Genomic DNA, 19,558 nt, shown 5'->3' on the forward strand with positions numbered 1-19,558 from the left:
CTAAGAGAAATCTGTGATAGTTTTTTTGGCAAAGAAACTTAACCTATGCTACACCATACTTACTTCTTCCTTCGTACTAGACTTAGGTTAGGTACATTCGGGTAGGCATATTTTAGAAGCACCAGTTGAGTACTTTTAGTTTTTGTTATTTATTTATGTATTTTATGGCTTAGAAACCATACCATGCTTTTACAGTATTATTTAATAATACTCTTCTTGATATACGCATTATACTTTACGGCTGGTGTTACGATTAGAGCAGTTCATTTCTTTTGTTTGAGAAATAGAAGAGTGTTCAATAAATTATTTTATTGAAAACGCCTGTCTCTCTATTTCTCTGCACCTCTGATGAAACAAAGCAAGCACGAATGACTGAGTAAAATATCTATCTATTGTTTCCACGACTCTGAAGATACGTTTTATCTTGGGGAAACAAAGTTGTCATGTTTATGTGGTTGTCAGAAACTAATCCCTTCTTGTGTATTTGAGAAAGTTTCTAGTGACCTCTGAGCTAGCTGGCACTCACAATTAAGTCTAATATGTTAGATAGAGACCTAGTCGACATGAGTCCTACGTCAAATCTATAGGATATATTATTCCAATGCGCAGAGCCTATTGGGAATATAGGAGCTACACTACAACATACCCTCACTTACCTTTTCCTCTCCAACCCAAAGAACCGCTCCGATGGCCCAACTCCTGTAAAGACGAAGAGGAAAGAGTTAACCAAGATGGAAGAGAAACACCGATGACGAGGATAGGCGGACCCGTGGTCGGGCAGGACCAATCACCTGGAAGCACGGTCCGGGAAGGAAAGATGCTTGGGTTGGAGGCGGAGGTAAAAAGGCGGAACCAGATAGTCTCGGGAAGAGAAGGCAAAGCAGAGGTTCAGCGCGGCGGAGGGGAGGAGGGCGAAGACACCGAACCCGAAAACAGAGATTGGACCGACATTGGATTCCAGCAGCCAGGGAACAGAGCATAACGTTTGAGGAAGACGAACCTCCTGAAACATGGAGCGAGGAGTTGTGGTCACCCCGGGAAGTTTGATTTCCCTACCGCAACTCAGGAGAGTTGCGGCCATTCATGGTATGTGGACGGGGAGGCATATAGAGCTTCAGGGACAATACGGGTGGGAAATTGGCACATAGAAAAGGCCTGAAGTGTTGAACTGATGCGGGGAGAAGGACAAGCACAAGAGAGATCCCTAAATACATAGAGACCAAAGAGAGTCCTGAGGTGAATACCAGTAATAGAAACAAGAAGGAAAGTGAAGTAGTGGTTATTATAATACAAACCCTAGATAGTGTAATCCCAGGAGAAGAGTCTAGAAAGGTGACTTGAGGGAAACACGAACAAGGACCCATAAGTGGACCAAAAGGCACATAAGTAGTATAACCATGCCAGTAAGATAAACTGCATATTTTTACATTTTATTAATTATATTTCATCTCCCCCCTGTTTCCTCTCTTTTGAAAGATTAAACAGTGAAAGCTTAAAGACAAACAGATCAGTTCCCTACACAAGTGGGTGTGGTGATGGTCTCTGTCACTTACAAACTACTAGATAGACCATTTTTACTTACCTTGCTTTCCTTGTCTTCTCTCCTGACGACCCGAGGACGACGCACCACTGGAGTCTGGACCTAAAACCAAAGAGAAGAAAAGGAAAAGAGAAGACTATCAATGCACGGAAAAGACCTGACAGACCAGAGCACAAAAACAAATAACCCAGAATCAAAAACCAAGAATAGTATTTTTTTTTTGTTTGTTGTTTCGGTGTGTCTTTTGGAACATTGTCTTCCTGCAAAAAAAAAAGCCAAAATTGAGAGACACATATGGCCTCCCAGATATATTTTCCGCCCATCCCTCGCATCTGTGGTGTCAGAAGTGGGATCAGGAAGGATGGAGGCCATTGTGTACAAAATGGCGGAAGGCCAGGAACAACGAAAAAGGATTATGGGATGTTTTCTGGCTGTTGCGGAAGAAGGCAAGGAAAAATTACATAGGACCCTGACAGAACAAAGACAAACCCAGGAGTCCACAATGGGAAGACTAGCAGACGCACTCAGCCAGCAGAGGCCACAGGCAGCAGCACTCCCTTCGGGGTAGTGATGCAAAAAATGTTGCTGGAGAAGACCCAGACTTCTTTTTTGCGAATTTTGAGCAGATTGTGAGGTCAGCTGCTTGACCTGTTGAAAAATGGGGACAATATCTTGGACCACTCCTGTCTGGTGACTTTCAAGCTGCCTATCAAGCCGCTAATCCCCTTGGCCTTACACCTTACGAAGAGGAAAAGAAAAGCATCTTTGAAAGAATGGGAGTGGACGATGAAACGTATAGTATCCAGCTATGGCAGGCAAAACAAGAAACCCATGAAACACTCAGAGCCTTGTACTTCAGAGTGAAGGACCTGGTGGATCAATGGTTAAAACTCTCAACTTCAACCAAGGAAGAGATAGTGGAGAAGATTTATTTGGAACAATATCTAAGCCCACCCAAACAAAGAAGTAACCCTAGAAAGAGCGGTGGAAAGAGTTAGTGCTTTTTATTGGGCACAAGAGATACAAAGGAGATACAAAGGGAAGAGAAAAATTGGAAGCCTTCAGGGGGAGTCCTGACCAAAAGTAAAACAAACTTACCACCAAGGAAGCCAGAGACTTTTACTATGATACCGGGTCGGGTGGCCCCCTCTCTCCACCCACCACCCCCTCCCGGATTCCAATGCTTTCATTGCGGACTATATGGACATATTGCACGTGTGTGTCCACAAAAAGAGAAGCCAATGTATATGGGCCTAACAAAGGCATTGTACGGCACATATGTCATCGGGTCACCGTCAATGGAGAACCCAGGGAGGCTTTACTAGACAATGGATGTATACAGAGTGTCATGCAACCCCAGGCGGTCCCTGGGGGAGCGCGGGAAATGGCTGATATGGTAAACATCCAGTGTGTACATGGGGACAACAGGAGATATCCCACTACCAAAGTGCAGGACCAACACAAATAGTCAATAAGACGAGTACCCATGCAGGTAGGACTGATACCAAAGTTACCCAAGCCCCTGGTGCTGGGAAGAGATTATCCATATAAGGACAGCTTATTGCAGGAAACCTAGAAATATGGAGAGGAATGGAGGAAGACAGACCCTTTTTCTCAGTACAAGATGAGGAATTGCCCATAAGCAAGTCCAAGAAAAGCCGTAGACAGAGGAAAGAGGATAGTGGAACCAGGTGGCCCTAGCTCAGACTGATAATATGTGGGAAATGGATCAAGGATTTTGAACTGCTCAGAGAGAAGACCCAACTCTGAGAGAAGCCTGGAATAGAGCCACTCCCATAGAAAACCCAGACCAAGTATGTCCCCAATTCTTTATAAGCAAGGGTTTACTGTACCGAAAAGGGGGGAGGGACCTTAGCCCACAACTGTTAGTACCTAGGTCATATAGGGAAAAGGTGTTATTTTTGGTTCATATTCACTTGTTGGGTGTTCATTTGGGAGTGGAAACGACAGAGAAGGCTATACTAGAGAAATTCTGTTGACCAGGGATCTATGAGCAAGTACGTGGGTACTGTAAGGAATGCCTGATCTGTCAAAAAAACAGCCGAAGCCTGCCTTCTAGAGTCCCGTTAAATCCTCTCCCTATAATAGGAGAACCCTTCTCAAGGGTGGGCCTGGATATAATTAGTTCTCTTCTTCCTTCCTGCAGCGAATGTAGATATGCCCTTGTTCTGGTTGATTACGCAACCCTGTTCCCTGAGGCAGTAGCCTACGACAACCGAATGCTACCCAAATAGCTAAGGCTAAGCTAACATCTTTTCTCGAGTTGGGTACCCACGAGAAATAGTGATCGATCAGGGTACGCCATTTGTTTCTAAACTACTAAAACAAGTGTGCCAACAACTAAATATCAAACAAACAAATAAGAACATCCGCTTATCACCCAGAGACAAATGGTTTAGTGGAGAGATATAACGCCACATTGCAAATAACATAAAAAACTATTGAATCTGGAATCGTGCAAAAAAGAAGATATGCTGCTTCTTGTCCTTTTTGCTATTCGGTGGAAACAGCAAAAAAGTACAGGATTAACCCCTTTTGAATTATTATATGGAAGACAGCCCCGTACATTGCTAGATATGCTCAAGGAAGAGTGGGAAGAGGAAGGAGAAACAGGAAAAGGAGTGGGAAGGATCTAAACCTGCTTTATTAAGTATCAGTGAGGAACCCTCACCCCTATATTTACAAAGTATAGACCTGATCTACCAGACCATCAGAAACGAGAAATAGACTTTTGCTTACGACCATATCGGTCAGTATTTTTTCTAATTCTGGGAAGAAAATCAATCATAGAGGACCCAATCCACACTTCCGGGGAAAAAGGTAAAACAACAACACTATTGAATACCAGAATCTCGTCGAGGGGCTGTTGAAAACGAAATTCAACCGATGCTTAAAATGGGGGTTATAGAACCCTCTACCAACGAATGAAACTCCCCAATTGTTATTATTCCTAAACCCGATGGGTCAATAAGGTTCTGCATTGACTTTCGTGAGGTTAATAAAATATCCCAATTTGATTCATACCCACTCCAGCGAGTGGATGAAATGATAGAAAGGATGGGTGAGGCCCAGTATATTAGCACTCTCGATCTTTGCAAAGGCTATTGGCAGGTGCCACTAAGAGCGCAAGACAACAGCCTTTTCCATGTCTGGGGGTTGTACCATTTAACCATATTGCTCTTTGGTCTACATTGGGCCCGGCGACTTTCCAAAGACTTATGAACATATTATTAAGACTGTGTAGCACGTTTGCAGCTGCCTATATAGACAACATTATTATGCATAGTTCGTCTTGGGAACAACATTTGATACATCTAACTAGGGTTATCCAAGCTCTACAGGGAGGGGGACTAACGATTAATCCGACAAAAAGCTGTATAGCCATATAGTCAGTAAAATACCTGGGGTACCTTTTAGGAGAGGGTCACATAAAACCCCAAAAAGAAAAAGTTGCAGCCATAGCAGATCTACCATTTCCAAAGACAAAGAAGGACCTAAGAGCCTTCATGGGTGTCTTAGGATATTACAGACGCTTTGTTTCGGACTTTTCCCAAATAGCGGCCTGCTGATAGACTTGTTAAAGAAGGACAGAAAAACTGAAACAGAACTAAAGAATCCTTCACCTGTGATTTTCTGCGCCTTCCGTCAACTAAAACACACCCTCACATCTGAACCAGTCCTTCTCAGCACAAATTACAATAAACCATTCATTTTACTAACTGATGCATCAGAGCACGGTTTAGAGGCAGTTCTCTCCCAAACATACCAGGAAACAAAGGTCCGGTAACATATATTTGTCGGGAAAAAAATTCCACAAGAAAGACACTATGCCGTGATAGAGAAGCAAGCCCGGGCCATTAAATGGGTCACTGAATCCCTACGATACTATCTAGAAGGTAGTGAATTCATATTATATACAGATCATGCTTCATTAGAATGGCTATCCCGCAACAAAGGGCACAATGACCGAGTATTAAGATGGTTCTTAGCACTACAGCATTTCAGATTCAGTACCTAATGCTGATTATCTGTCCTGCTACCCCATGGAAATCTTCTTGCAAGCAAGACAATTAGGGTGGGGGCGTGTAAGGAAGGGCTAAGCCTACCCTTCGAAATCAACTCAATCTACCTCCTGGATCCCAACTAAACATCTCTAACATACCCTCACTTACCTTTTCCTCTCCGGTCCAAAGAACCGCTCCGATGACCCAACTCCTGTAAAGACGAAGAGGAAAGAGCTAACCAAGATCGAAGAGAAACACCGACGTTGAGGACAGGAGGACCCGTGGTCCGGCAGGACCAATGACAAGTAAGCTAGGTCCGGGAAGAAAAGAAGCTCGGGTTGGAGGCGGAGGCAAAAAGGCAAAACTAGGAAGACTCAGGAAGAGAAGGCGGAGCAGAGGTTCAGCACGGCGGACGAGAGGAGGGCGAAAACGCCGAACCTGAAAACTGAGACGACATTGGATTCCAGCAGCCTGGGAACAGAGCATTACTTGTGAAGACGACGAAGCTCCTGAGTCGTAGAGCGAGGAGTGGTGGTAACCCCAGGAAGTTTGATTTCCCCGCCGCAACTCAGGACAAATGTGGCCATTCATGGTAAGTGGATGGGGGAGGGAGAGTGAGCTTCAAGGCCAATACAAGGTGGGGAAGTGGCACATAGAAAAGGCCTGAAGTGTTGAACTGATGAGGGAAGAAGGACTAGCACAAGAGAGGTCTGAAAATACATAGAGACCAAAGAGAGTCCTGAGGTGAATACCAGTAATAAAAACAAGAAGGAAAGCGAAGGGTTATTATAATACAAACCTAAGATAGTGTAATCCCAAATGAAGAGTCTAGAAAGGTGACTCGAGGGAAAAACTACAAAAGACCCATAGGAGGGCCAAAAGGCACATAAGTAGTATAACCACGCCAGTGAGGTAAACTGCATATTTTTTTATTAAATGTTATCCCCCCTTTTTCTTCTCTATTGAAAGATTAAACAGTGAAAGCTCAAAAACAAACATATCAGTTTCCTACATGCACCCTGTCTCCTTGGCTTTGGAGGCTTTCCTTAGGGTTGCTTGACATATATTATATAAATAGTGGCTTTACTCTGCCACACATGGTGAGGGCACAGTTGAGTTCGAGCAGGTTGCACTGCTCCTGCTGTCTACCATGACAGGCCTACTGCCAGTAGTTCACTTGGGTCACTCAGGATGGCACAAAACCATGCTGCAGCCTTGGGGACCCCTTTACCACCTATGCTCTGGGTACCCTGTGTACCATATACCTGGGACTTATAAGGGGTAAAGCATTACTAAGACGAGCATAACAGTTTTGAGAGACAGCACAGGCACTGGAATCTAGGCAGCAGACTTCAGTGCACTATTTGCTTCATAACCATCAACATTTGGAGCAAAACATTGGGGAGTGGCCATTCAAAAAGGGCATGTTCCCCGAAAGCCATTTGGGGTTAGTCGGGGCTCGTAGCTGTGCCCTCTAACTTACTCCCTGCTACTTTGGGCACCTCCTTTTCGACCCCTGGCCTCAGAGGTGCCAAAGTGTTTGTTGCCCTTGGCACTTTCCAGCAGATCCACAGGGTGTTGTTAAGCTGGTGAGTTTGCTATGGAGTAGCTGTGGAATCATCAAAGTTTTCGGAATGTTTGACGTGCAGATCAAAAAGCTATGTACACACTGCATGAACTCTTTCAAAATTGTGATTCCCATTGAAACATTCCAAATTAACTGCACAAGTTTCAATAAATAAACATTTAGTACTGTTAGAAGGTGTTATAGTATGCACAAGGTGTATGAGGAGTGTAAGGTGTAAAAGTGTTGTATAATGAGTGTTGACATAAGTAAAGATAATACACCACTCTGTAGGGATTCGAGAGGAGCTGTTACGGGCCCACTATTTAGAGTCAATGTAGGCCTCAGTGGATTAAGGTCTGTTTAGTGTCTTTAAATAGTAAAAAAGCGGGTTGTGGATATGTCATGAAGGGGAATGTCCGCCTAAATCTAGAGGTCTTTCGGTGAACCCAATACCACCACTGTATGCATCATACAAAACGTGGTTGAGCACGTGACCAGATTTGGGTAGTGGATGCCACCGGCAAAATGGCATCTCGCACAACAAAATCTAGTGAATTGTGGATTCCCCAACCCATCAGGCAGCATCCTGTAACTAATCTTCATAAACTTTGAGCACAGCATCAGGTACTGATAAAAATGCAATACCAGTATGCTGTTGTTCTAGAAATACACATTTTGATGTTGGGAACACAATTTTGTTTGGGCTATGTACCTAGTAGGAATCCTTCTGGTCACTCTTTGAAGGCTTATCTGCAACTTTGAGGCAGATTTGAACCTGCACTGGCAATTAGAATGCCTACTCTTGATGGCAATGGTTGAGAATCATCATTGTAGTAGTAGAAATCTTTATTGCATGATTAAAAAACCTTTGCAAGTTACAGAATTTTAAGAACGATATATCAATGAATACATATAAAAATAAGTATAGGATCATATGCGTTAAGAAGATTATAAAAATGTGTAAAAACATGCTTATAAAAAGGAGAGCTAAGGATCATGTCCATTATACAATAAGGTGGCAGTTGGAACTAGGCTAGTAGTTGTGCTGGTGAGAAATCGCGTACTTGGGACACCTCACCAAGTTTTTTATATGCTTGTTCCAAAAACCTTACTAGGGCACAGTTTAATTTAGTGTTCCGAGGGTCAAAGCAAGCCAAGACTGCTGCTCTACGCGATCTAATCATGTTTGTGTTCCAGAGTTTCCTCAGGAGGGACCGCCTTTCGTTCAGCAGGTTTGGGCAAAGACAAAGGATGTGTACAATGTCTTCTTTTTGATTCCCGCAGAGTCTACATTGTTCCTGTCCGTGGACTCTTTTCCATTTTGGCAAATGGACCAACAGGTTGATTACTCCCATTCTCAACTTTAGGAAACTTAATTTTGTTCGAGTAGTGAATGGTTGAGTTAGGTACTCCTGTGGGGTCAACTGGACATAGGATTGCAAGGACATCCATCCGTGACTTCTTTTTGCCAGCCGAGCCTTGTCTTCCACGGAAGAGAGCTTTTTTATGCTTATTTTCGCTAGTCGTTTAAATTCATTATGGCTTACCTGCATGCCCCAAAGGTCTTTCAGGCCTAGTGTTCTTAATCCTCTTTCCCAATATGCATGCCCTGCTCGCCATAGATTCATTTGAAGGCAAGACCATAGATGTTGTGCTAGGCTGCCTTCCTTCGATGACCTCAATTTATGACAGCACATTAGAAAACTCAAGGCTCTGGCAAGTGATTGGTGGCAGATTCCCAGTTCCAACCTAATTTGGGCCGGTGATGTTTGACTTGGTAGCTTGAACACTATTCTATAAATTTTTGTAATAATTTTATCTAGTTGGCCGCTATCCAAACCTTTTAGGACCTCGCTTCCGTAGGTTAATGTGGGAATAATTTTTGCTTGCGCTACCTGGATTGTTGGAGCGAACGTTGGGCCTTGTAGTTTCTTATGTATAGAGCTGATTGCGAAAGCAAGCGCAGAACCCTTCTTTTTTTGTTCTTCTAGATGTGTTTTGTATCTACCGTTGTTGTTAAAAGAGACTCCAAGGTACTTGTGGCATTTGGATTCAGCAATCCTTTCTTGATTCAAGACCCAAACCAGCTTCTTGGCCTTTCCTGAACGCACCGCCAAAATTTTGGTCTTCTTGCTGTTTATCAGGAGCTCATTCTTATTTGAATAGTCAGAGATGGCGTCCATGAGTCTTTGCAGGCCGATCTTTGTTTTGCTAAGAAGTACTACATCATCAGCGTATAAAAGATTTGACAACAAGAAACCAGCTACTTTGGGAGAATGAGAATTTACCTTATTTAAGGCTTCTGGAAGGTCGGATAGGAACAAGTTAAAAAGTGTGGGGGCAAGGACACATCCTTGTTTAAGCCCTTTTGTCGTCGGAATTGGACGTGATAGTCTGGACCCGTCCCCAATCTTTATCCTGACCCATGTGTCCTGATGGAGAAGCTGTATAGCTCTTAAAAGATCATTTGGGATGTTTAAACTGTACAGCTTCTGCCAGAGCTTAGCTCTATTCACCTTGTCGAAGGCAGCTTTATAATCAATAAATCCCATATAAAGTAGTAAGGAGATGCTTTGAAAAGAATATGTGTTTTGGATTTGGCTATACTTTTGGAAGGAAACCTAGCCGCTAATTTTACAGTGAACTCCACTATTCTCAGAACTCATTTTAAGCCTTTGTCTTACTGTTAACACCTTGACTCCACGGCATGTTTATTGGTAAGACACACATGATAACCTCTACAACCAAGCTCTTGATGCACAGACTTAATTGATAACAAAGGGATTTGGGCTGGGCTACGCTCTTAGTAGGAATCCTACTAAATACTTTTTGAAGGATATCTGTAGCTTTTGGGCTGTCTTGTAATATTTTCTGGTTTACTACTCTTTCGATAGAAATTCTGTGTATCATCATTGTGTACAAAGGTGAATTAAAAGAAATGTGGTGCTTTTATTTGGACTATATATTTAGTAGGAGAAGTTCTGGTTTTTACGCTAATGTCGTCCATTATCCAAAAATTGATTTTAAGCATCTTCTTCTTCAAACTACAAATTTGTAACCATGTCCTCTGTAAATGTGTTTACATGTGCTGCCTGCACTAGCTCACTTCTGTTTGATTTGTCAGTAGAATACATTCAGTAAAATCACAATTTTTATGCCTGCAACACAGCTGCATTAAGAATCTTTCATATTCAGTACTTAGCAGCCAATCTACATTGTGATCATGGCAGACAAGGAGCAAAAGCCTGGAATGAAACATAATCAAGCAAAAACACCCTTGCCAGAATCTCCTATCAAGTCTAAACCCTCCACTTCATTGTCAATGGACATAATCCTTAAGAAATTAGAGGACATTCACGACCTGGTAAAATAAACCATGCTTAGCAATGATGCAATGCATTCCGACATTGGTGTCATAAGAGCTGAAGTTAAACAAATCAGCAGGAGAATTATGGAAACGGAGAATAGAAGAACGATCTCATGTTGAGAGCTCTCTTTAGTTATGACTAAAGCGCTATTTCATTAAAAGGAAGTCTCAGACCCTGACGACTATAAAAGATGAGATAATCTAAGGATATTTGGGATTCAAGAATGTTCAGACGGTCAAGCCCACAATGCATGCATACCAATTTTGGAAACCTGGATACAGAAAATGACTGGCATACCCATTAAGAAAGAACTTGACCTTGAGAGAGCACACTGGGTTCTTATTGTCTCATGGGAAATCTCCCAGACCTATAGTATGTAAACCACTTAGAGTTCAACCGACAGAATCTATCCTTTCATACATGAGGAAAAACAGCCATATCCTTTGGGATGGTAAAAAAGCTTTGTGTCACAAGACTACTCGAAATCTACAGTTGCTCAAAGGAAAGGTTTTTTGGACATCTTCCAAATTGACTCTGAACTCAAAAACATTCTAGATGAGGCTGAAATGAACCCCAATTCTAAAGGAACATTCCCCAAGCACAGTCAATATAGCGCTGATCAAGGGCCTTGAAAAGGTGGTAATGACTATATACCCAATTCTACCTAATTGTGATATCCAATGTTTATTCTACTAGTGTCTACACTGGGCTGGTTTCTACCTCCTAAAGTGCTGTTCAAAACAGTAATCTACAGTCTGCCTATGGTTACATACCACTGCATTATTACTGTTTCAACCTGCTATCTATTCTATTTCATTTTGATTATGTACCCCAAGGTAACTAACTAGGAAAATACAAATGTTCATCAACTTTATCATACGGCCTAAAACCTTGTCATGCTCTCTAGCTCATTACTTAGCATTCTATCATTTGAGTTTATTCAGCTTTACCTAATATGCCTAATTAGTGTTATTTCATCATCTGTTTTGTTTATGAATAGGTATGGTTTTGTATAACAATGTGTACCTTCTGGTCCTGAATAACTCTGGATTATAATAGTTGTTTGAGTTTATAGTTCACTGATAGAGCGTTATCTCCTTCTTTCTCTACATCACTGATACATGTAAGGGGGTGGGTGGCAGGGGGACTGGGAGGGGTGAGGTTTGTTCCTCTTGTTACATTTCTAAGTTGTTTATTTTAGCTTATAAATTGAGACTATTCAAAGCCTTGCTATTTTGTTCTCTTCTCCTACAATACTTTCTTTCTCTCTTCCAACTTACTTCCCTGCTTCCATATCTGCTTCTTCTCCAAATACTCTCAATTCAAATTAAGGTGTCAGATATTGGTGCAATTTCACTTTGAGTATGATTACTTCATATGTATAGCTCTGCTAGTTACTGGATACAAAATGTGTGTGATCTGTGTAAGGAGTATTTAGTTCGCTATGTATGAGGTTGATATTTCTCCGTATCACATCTGTTTCTTGCTAAAACAAAGTTTGAACATTGTATCCTTTTAGTGAAGAGACGCAAAGTTAGGGGAGTACATGTATAAATTAAAAAGAGACATTGTCTCTCGTACAAGAATGTAGAATCAAACTGAAAGAAGTACTATCTATACATTCTACATGGGTGGGAGATTTAATCTGCTCCTCTGCTGATTACAAGAATATTTGAGTAATAACATTAATGGCTAAAACCCTAACATATCTGCACTATCCATTACCACATACACAATAGATAGATGAATAATTTTATAGATGAATAATTTAAAATTAAATAAGGAGGGCGTAGACGTGTATGTAATTAACATATACGCCCTAAATGGGGATGAACCCAAATTTTGGTCTAATCTTGCTCAAAATATGAGCTCTATCCTGAATACTGCCATGATTGTTCTAGGCGGTGACTTTAATTTATCTATGGACTGCAATCTTGAAAGATCATACCCTTCAAATACCTCCTAGACTGCACAAGAAGATGAGTAATCTATGTCAAAAATACCACTTAAAAGACGCTTGAACACTACAAACCAAGAGATTCACTAGGTTATACTATACTATCTATATTTTTCTCTCCACCACGAAAATCCTATTCTTTTATTTTTTAACTCTTTTTATTGTAGAATCAAAGCTCATCATACAGATCATTAAAGTCATGTATACAGCATTGCTCTTCAGGATTTTAAATAGAAATACACAATCAGGATGGCGCTTGTGCGACAGGTACACATTACGTAGGATAGTCAACACTTTCAGAACAACATATGGAAAAGGAAAAAATTCCCCACCTCTTCTTTCACCCTTGCCCCATCATAATCCTTTGAAGGCACACCAGGCTCCCAATACATTTTCCCATAATTTGGGACACCCTCTAATCTGGTACGCCATTTGTTCTGCCCTCTGACACCAGTCAAGATCTATTTCCCAGTTTCCAATGCTGGGGGGCTACTTGTGCCCCATGTGCTTGCTATATTTCGCTTGCCACCCCTGCTGTTAGTGCCAACCAGATCTTTTGCTGCCTTTGCCAGGCATCCTCCCCTGACACCATCAGGAGGAGCCCCCTGGCCTCTAAGGGTATGATCTTAGACAAAACCCAGGACATCACTGTAGGGATCTCCCTCCAGGAAGTCTGGATCCATTGACACGCCCAATAGATGTGCTTGAAGGTGCTTTTCCGGTTGCAACCACAGAAGCACAATGGTGTGTCTGCTCTACCTATTTTATATAGTAAGGACCTTAGATAATTGGACCTATGAAGAATCCGGAGCTGAAAAAACCTGAATCTAGTCCTAATTACCAACTCATGTGGACTCTGGATGGTCTCTACCCAATCATCATCATCTAAGTCACTCAGGTCGGCCAACCATGCCTCTCTCGGGGCTACTAACGGGTCGAGGGAGTTTCTAATGAGTTTTTTGTTGATATATATTCTTCTTTCAGGGATGGGGTCAAGAGCAGACAATCCTGCAGAGGGGAGGCCTCCAGTCATCCCTCCCCCTCTGGTATATGGTGTCCCAACAAGTATCCCATTTGAAAATATCTATAGTACTTTGTCTCCACCATTTGATATTCTTGACAAAGGGTTTCAAAACGTATCATGGCCTGGATCCTCCATGTGTCGCCCAGGTGTTCTATCCCAATCAATACTCAACCTGAGAAACCCACCATGCTCCCAACCTCGTGGAGTGCATCATTATGCCACAATGGGGTACTGCAAGTGAGCTAGTCAGTTCAGTCCAAATAATTCTGAGCCTCTTTTCATTCTCTAACCACCAATTTGGTATGTGTTGGTAGGTCACTCTCTCTTTATTTTACAGTAAAGAGTCAACTCATATCCCGCAGTATCCATGGCCTCCCAATCTACTTGGTATGCCGGTTCCTGGCTGTCCGAAAAAGGCCCAGTCATGGACCACCAGTAGCTGTGCCGCCTAATGATATTTCCCATTATCAGGGATTACCAAACCTGCTTCATAGACCCCGCTTTAATTTCTTGAGTTCAATATGTGGGGTTTCAGCTCAATTAAGGAGTAACCTGGCCTTGTGCTCTACTTGGGATCGGAAATTGGGTATTTTGAAGCCCATAAAGGAGGCACAGAAGGGACATCATCTTATAGAGGGCCGCCCTCCCCATCAGAAAGAGTGCCAGGCATCGCCAGTTGTGCTATGTTATGTTATAGCAATTTATATAGTACACTAATACCCATAGGTGTCTACGGTTCACATACTGTGTTAGAGAAACTAATTTGTAAAAAGCCATGTCTTGAGGTGTTTCCTAAATTCGAACAGGGATGAAATCTTCCTGATAGTGCTATGTCTGAAACTCCTCCTCCCCAGTTCATCCTTTTGACTCTGGCTTCATGGTTTCATCTTTGTAGTCTGTCCAACTGAGGCAATAGGTTCCTCTAAACTCCAGAAGGTGATGTAGATGCCAAAGTATTGGAATCCCTCCTGTGCTATTGGCGCTACACAGTCAGATGGAACTCACAGTACTGCACCCACCAATGGAAAGATAAGAGATTTGCTCCAAATTATCTGGTAGCCCATGTAGCTACCAAAGAGGTCAAAGACTTACAGAATTCTAGCCACTGGTTTGTATGGCTGTGTAGCGTACAGCAGGACATTGGCTGCATAATGAGTGACGTGCTCCTCCGAGCCTCCCGTCGACCAAATCCCTTTTATAAAGGGATCTTGACGAATCCAGGCCACAAGTGGTTCCAGGGCCCATGTGAAGATCATGGGCGACAGAGGGCAACCCTGTTGGGTACCCCTATGCAGGGCGAAGGTGCGAGAGGCTGTCCCATTCACCCGCACCTGTGCCCATGGTGCCTGATGCAGACGTTTAATCAAGCCCAGGAACCTAAGTCAGAGGTCCAATCTTTCCAATGCAGTAAAGAGGTATGACCATTCTATGTTGTCAAAGGCCACTTTTGCATCTACGGATAACAGTGTTGCCTGACCATTTGAGAAGAACCAGACATATGAAGGCACCATAGATTTAGTCTATTTCTTCTATGTGGCATGAAGCCAGATTGGACTGGGTGTATTGTGGAGGTTGTAGCACCGCAAAGCCTTGTGGCCAGAGCTTTGGCCAAAGCCTTGATCTCCACATTCAATAACGAGAGTGGCCTGTAAGAGGCGCAGTCTGATTGGGGCTGCCACTTTTTATGTATGACAACAATGGTATTGGGATGCTGATCTTCTGGCAGGGAACCCTCCTCATGCGCCAACTTAAGCATGACCAACATGGGCTGGGTAAGTTTGTCGGTAAGTCCCTTACAAAGTTCCACTGGTAATCCGTTCAGTCCTACCACCTTCCCAGGTCGTAAACTCTGCAAGGCCACTGCCAGTTCCTCTACCATCAGATCTGCCTCCAGGGTCTCTCTAGTCTCCCCACTAAGGGCCCCATTATGATGGCGGTCGGACTTTGTCAGCCCGCCACCGTAACGGAAAATGGGACCTCCGCCTGAGGTGCAGCGGTCCCAAGAGGCAAATTAGGATGCGCCCTCCACACTGGCAGGCGCATTCTTGTCATTAACATTGCGGCTGGCGGTGCTGTAAACATGCTTTCGCAGCAATGTTACAGGGGCATGTTGTGCATTGCAATGCACAACGTGGCAGGTACTAATCGGTGCCTGCCACCTTGTGTTTGGCAATAAAGGTGGTACCACAGGTACCTCCCAGTGCAGTCACCCACACCCACCCCCCGTGGCCCCCAATGGGCCCCCAAAGTCATTCTCTGCATGCCATTTTGCCATGGAAAGCCATGCCTACCGCACTTATCATAATACAGGTGCACCACCACCATATTGTGGGCATTTTCCACCCGGAAGGCAATCGTGACGATTGCCTGTCGGCAGACAAGTGTCGGACGGTCTTTCCATCCTCCCAAGTACCCCCGCCATGGTACTATGGCGGGCGATAAATAGAGGTTGGGCGGAGAGTTTTGGCGTGCGGATCGCCACCGCCAGTCGGGCGGTGGCGATCCGCACGCCATCATAATGACCCCCTTAGTGTCTGAAGTGCAATATCTCTCAGGATGTCTACACAGTCCTCCATAGTTCTGGTTGTAACAGAGCTGTATAGGTCTTTGTAATAGGTCACAAAAAGTCACTGCTGTGGCAACGTTGGATGTCTGTGTGGCATCTGTTTTATCTGTTATCTCTAGCACCCAGACCGGTCCCTATCCCTCTTATCTAGCCATGCCAATAATTTACTGGCCTAATCTCCCATATCATAAAGGCAGTGCTGTGTCACCAAATGCGTAGCTTCTTGCTGCACCCTCTACTAAGATGCGGAGGTCAGGCTGGCATAGTTGCAGCTGGCGGCAGAAGTCCAGCGTCCCCTCCATCTAAATCCTCATCTCCAGAGCAGCTATGTCCCTCTCAATAGCCTTAACCTCCAATTTAGTTTATTCATTTTTGCCTCCTATCAGAGCCGGAACCTGGCCATGTGTTACTGCTTTATATGCCTCCCCTAGGGCGCAAGCTGACCTAACCATTCCCTGATTTTCTTGAAAGTAAAAATCTGTATGGACCCAAACTTTCCCTTTACGCTTTTGTCTTGAAAGTACCAGGGGTCTATTCTGGGGCAAGCATGATGTCTAATGTCAGACTCTCCATCAGTACTCCCACTGGGGTTTGATCTGATATACCGTGTGGGTCGTGTGTTGCTGCCTTAAAGCTGCCCACATGGTGAAAATATGGTCTAGGTTTGAGAAACTGCTATGTGTGTGTCAGAAATAGGTATACTGCTGTTGCTGAGGGTTGTGGCCCTGCCACAAATCCATCAACCCCAGTGCCAAAACAAATGCCTGCAGGTGTGCAATTGTGCCGGTCAATTGATTGCATGCTCCATCACCTCATTCATATCCCCACCTAGAATTAGGGTACCGGGTGGCATGGCCAGGAGTAGAGCACTAACACTTGGCAGAGTGGTACCTTGAAGCCTTGGAGGGATTTATAGGGATCAGATATTTAGGGTGACACCCTCCTACTTGCTGGACACAGCCACATACTGGCCAGATGGGTCATGCTATGTCATGCGCAAACTAACGGGCAAGGACTTTTTAACAAATATGCTTGCACCCTGAGCGATTGGAGGGCTTTAGAATGGTTCCCCCAAAGAAGGGTCTCCTGCAACAACACAATATATCTGGGAAGTGCCTGTGCAGGTATTGGAGCATTAATGTGCATTTTATCTTGTTCCCCAATCCATTGACATTCCAAGACCAAATGGTGACAGTTCTTTGTGTGTGACCCAACATTGGAGCACGGGTGTGGATTGGGCAGGTGATGGGTGTCCTAATATTGTTATGTGCTATATTTCAAATTGGAGCTTACAAAGAAATACCTTGGTCTTTATCCTACTGTTTGAGATGAATTCCATGTGATGAACGAATCAAATAACAATAAAAAAAACAGATCCCCAAACTATCCCCTCCCTGTGTCCCTGCATTGTGAGTCTAAAACTACACACAACCCCAACTTGCATAGTGTCTGTCAACCCAAATATACCATCTCAGAGCGTGGGCGCACTACTACTGCCATGCTTCTGTGGTTTAGAATCATCATACCCGCTTTGAATTTATACCCTAGGAAGTAATTACTATGTGCCTGACTAAAGTCTTGCCCCGCCACCAAAGAAATCGATATCTTTACAATCTTCACTCCCCTCTCTTTATAACACTGATGACGCCACCTGCCCAAATGACTTATGAAATGTTCACCAACGATCAAGTACATTTGTCCTTCAAAGACTAGGTGCTCACGTGTCCGGGGCAAAGTTTTGTGCAGGGGAATGCTCAGCGGGACCTGGACTGCACCATTGCAGTTCAACATCGGAGCACTTGTTTGCTGTCTCGGACCTTGCTGACAACCAGCTATCTCCAGCCCTCAATCCAGTCTCTTGCCTCCTCTGGTTAGGTGAAGTGTAGCATTTTCCTTCTGCTATCACTTGGACCCTTGCCAAGCACAGCATTGTATATTTAACTTCCTGCGCCTCGGACCTTGCTGATGACCAGCTAATCTCCAGCCCTCAATCCAGTCCCATGCCTGCTCTGGGGAGGTGAAGTGTAGCATTTTCACCATGGGGAAACAGTTTTGCTAGGATAAAGTATTATTATTCTTGGCCCTTTCTGGCCATCACACATGCCAGGCCCAATCTGACTCCAGGGGGAGCAGAGGGAGGGTCACCAGCCATCACGCCTTCCTCTCAGCACCTCTGACTCCCCAGTGCAGGCTTCTAGAGCGGGCCTGCTGACCCAGTGTTGCCTCTCCAGGCCCCTGTGACCGCAGCAGGCAGGAAGCCAAGCGGCCCCCAGTTACGGCACGTCTCCCGCAGCAGCCAAGCACTGCAGCACACAGCAGGCTACAGGAGGCAGCCGAAGAATGCAGGCTTGCAGAGGCCACCACTCTCACCTCCCAGGGTCCTGTCAGCCCAGGACGCTCCTTTAAATGCTAAGTCCTTCGGCCTCCGCACTAGTCCCAGCAGCAAGCAACCAGTGTAAGATCCATGGGGATTGTTCACACACTCCGAATGAGCCCTTAACCCCCCCCCCCCTTCCCCCAGCCACTCCTTCAGGCTCAGATCAAGGTTCAAGATGTCTAACTAAAACTTACTCCTACCACCCCAAATGGTTAGAAATAGAAAATGCAATTCTTTTGAGTGCATCCTCATCTCATACATGACATCCAGAAACATTATGTCCCCATTCTAACACTATTTTCAGAGATACTAAGAAAATCATAGAATAAGTTTGATCCCATGATGAAAACACAGCTTAAAAATGTAAAACAAGCGTCTTTTTGATACAATAGTCAAATAAAAATTAATGGGCAGAGTGTTGACTGGGATGGATTAACGTCTAGAGTTATTTTGTCAGTTGGGTGACTGGGTACAATTCAAAACAATTATCATTTGTTAACCTACAAGGCATATACCACTTCGACAATATTGAATGTTATCATTTTGAGAAGATGAAAGCAATGTTAGGATGGGTGAATATGATGTCGATGTATACCATAATATATACAGGCCTGACAAATGCAATGTCAATGTATGCCGTAACTTATGCTCGCATAACAATGTCAATACCCATAAATGCAATGTCAATGTATGCCATAAACTATGTCCGTGCAACAGTGTCGATACCGATAGAAACCATGTCAATGTATGCTATAATTAAGGTACCCTGTTTTCCGTTTTTATGGATTTTTACAGACAAAAAGCTTTGAAATTAAAAAAGCTATGGGTTTTCTGTCTGAATTTTTATTTAAAAGTGGACAGATACAGAAAATTGTGCTTCTTTTAAGTTTCTCTGTGATGTCGTTCATGAATTATAGGCCAGCAGCTGAGCAGATGGACAGCATGTTAATTAAAATACAGGATGATGGGAAATAAAAAAACAGGATGAAATGTCTTTAAAATAACGGCATATGTCAACAAACATTTATGGTAAATGCTAGTATTTACCAGTGGATATATTGTTGTGTAATATTTGGAAGCTTAAATAGCTAAAACATGACAGACATCAAAGTGTGAATGCGCATCTAACAGTTA

This window comes from Lissotriton vulgaris, chromosome 9, assembly GCF_964263255.1.
Source record: "Lissotriton vulgaris chromosome 9, aLisVul1.2, whole genome shotgun sequence".
Classification (NCBI taxonomy): domain Eukaryota; kingdom Metazoa; phylum Chordata; class Amphibia; order Caudata; family Salamandridae; genus Lissotriton; species Lissotriton vulgaris.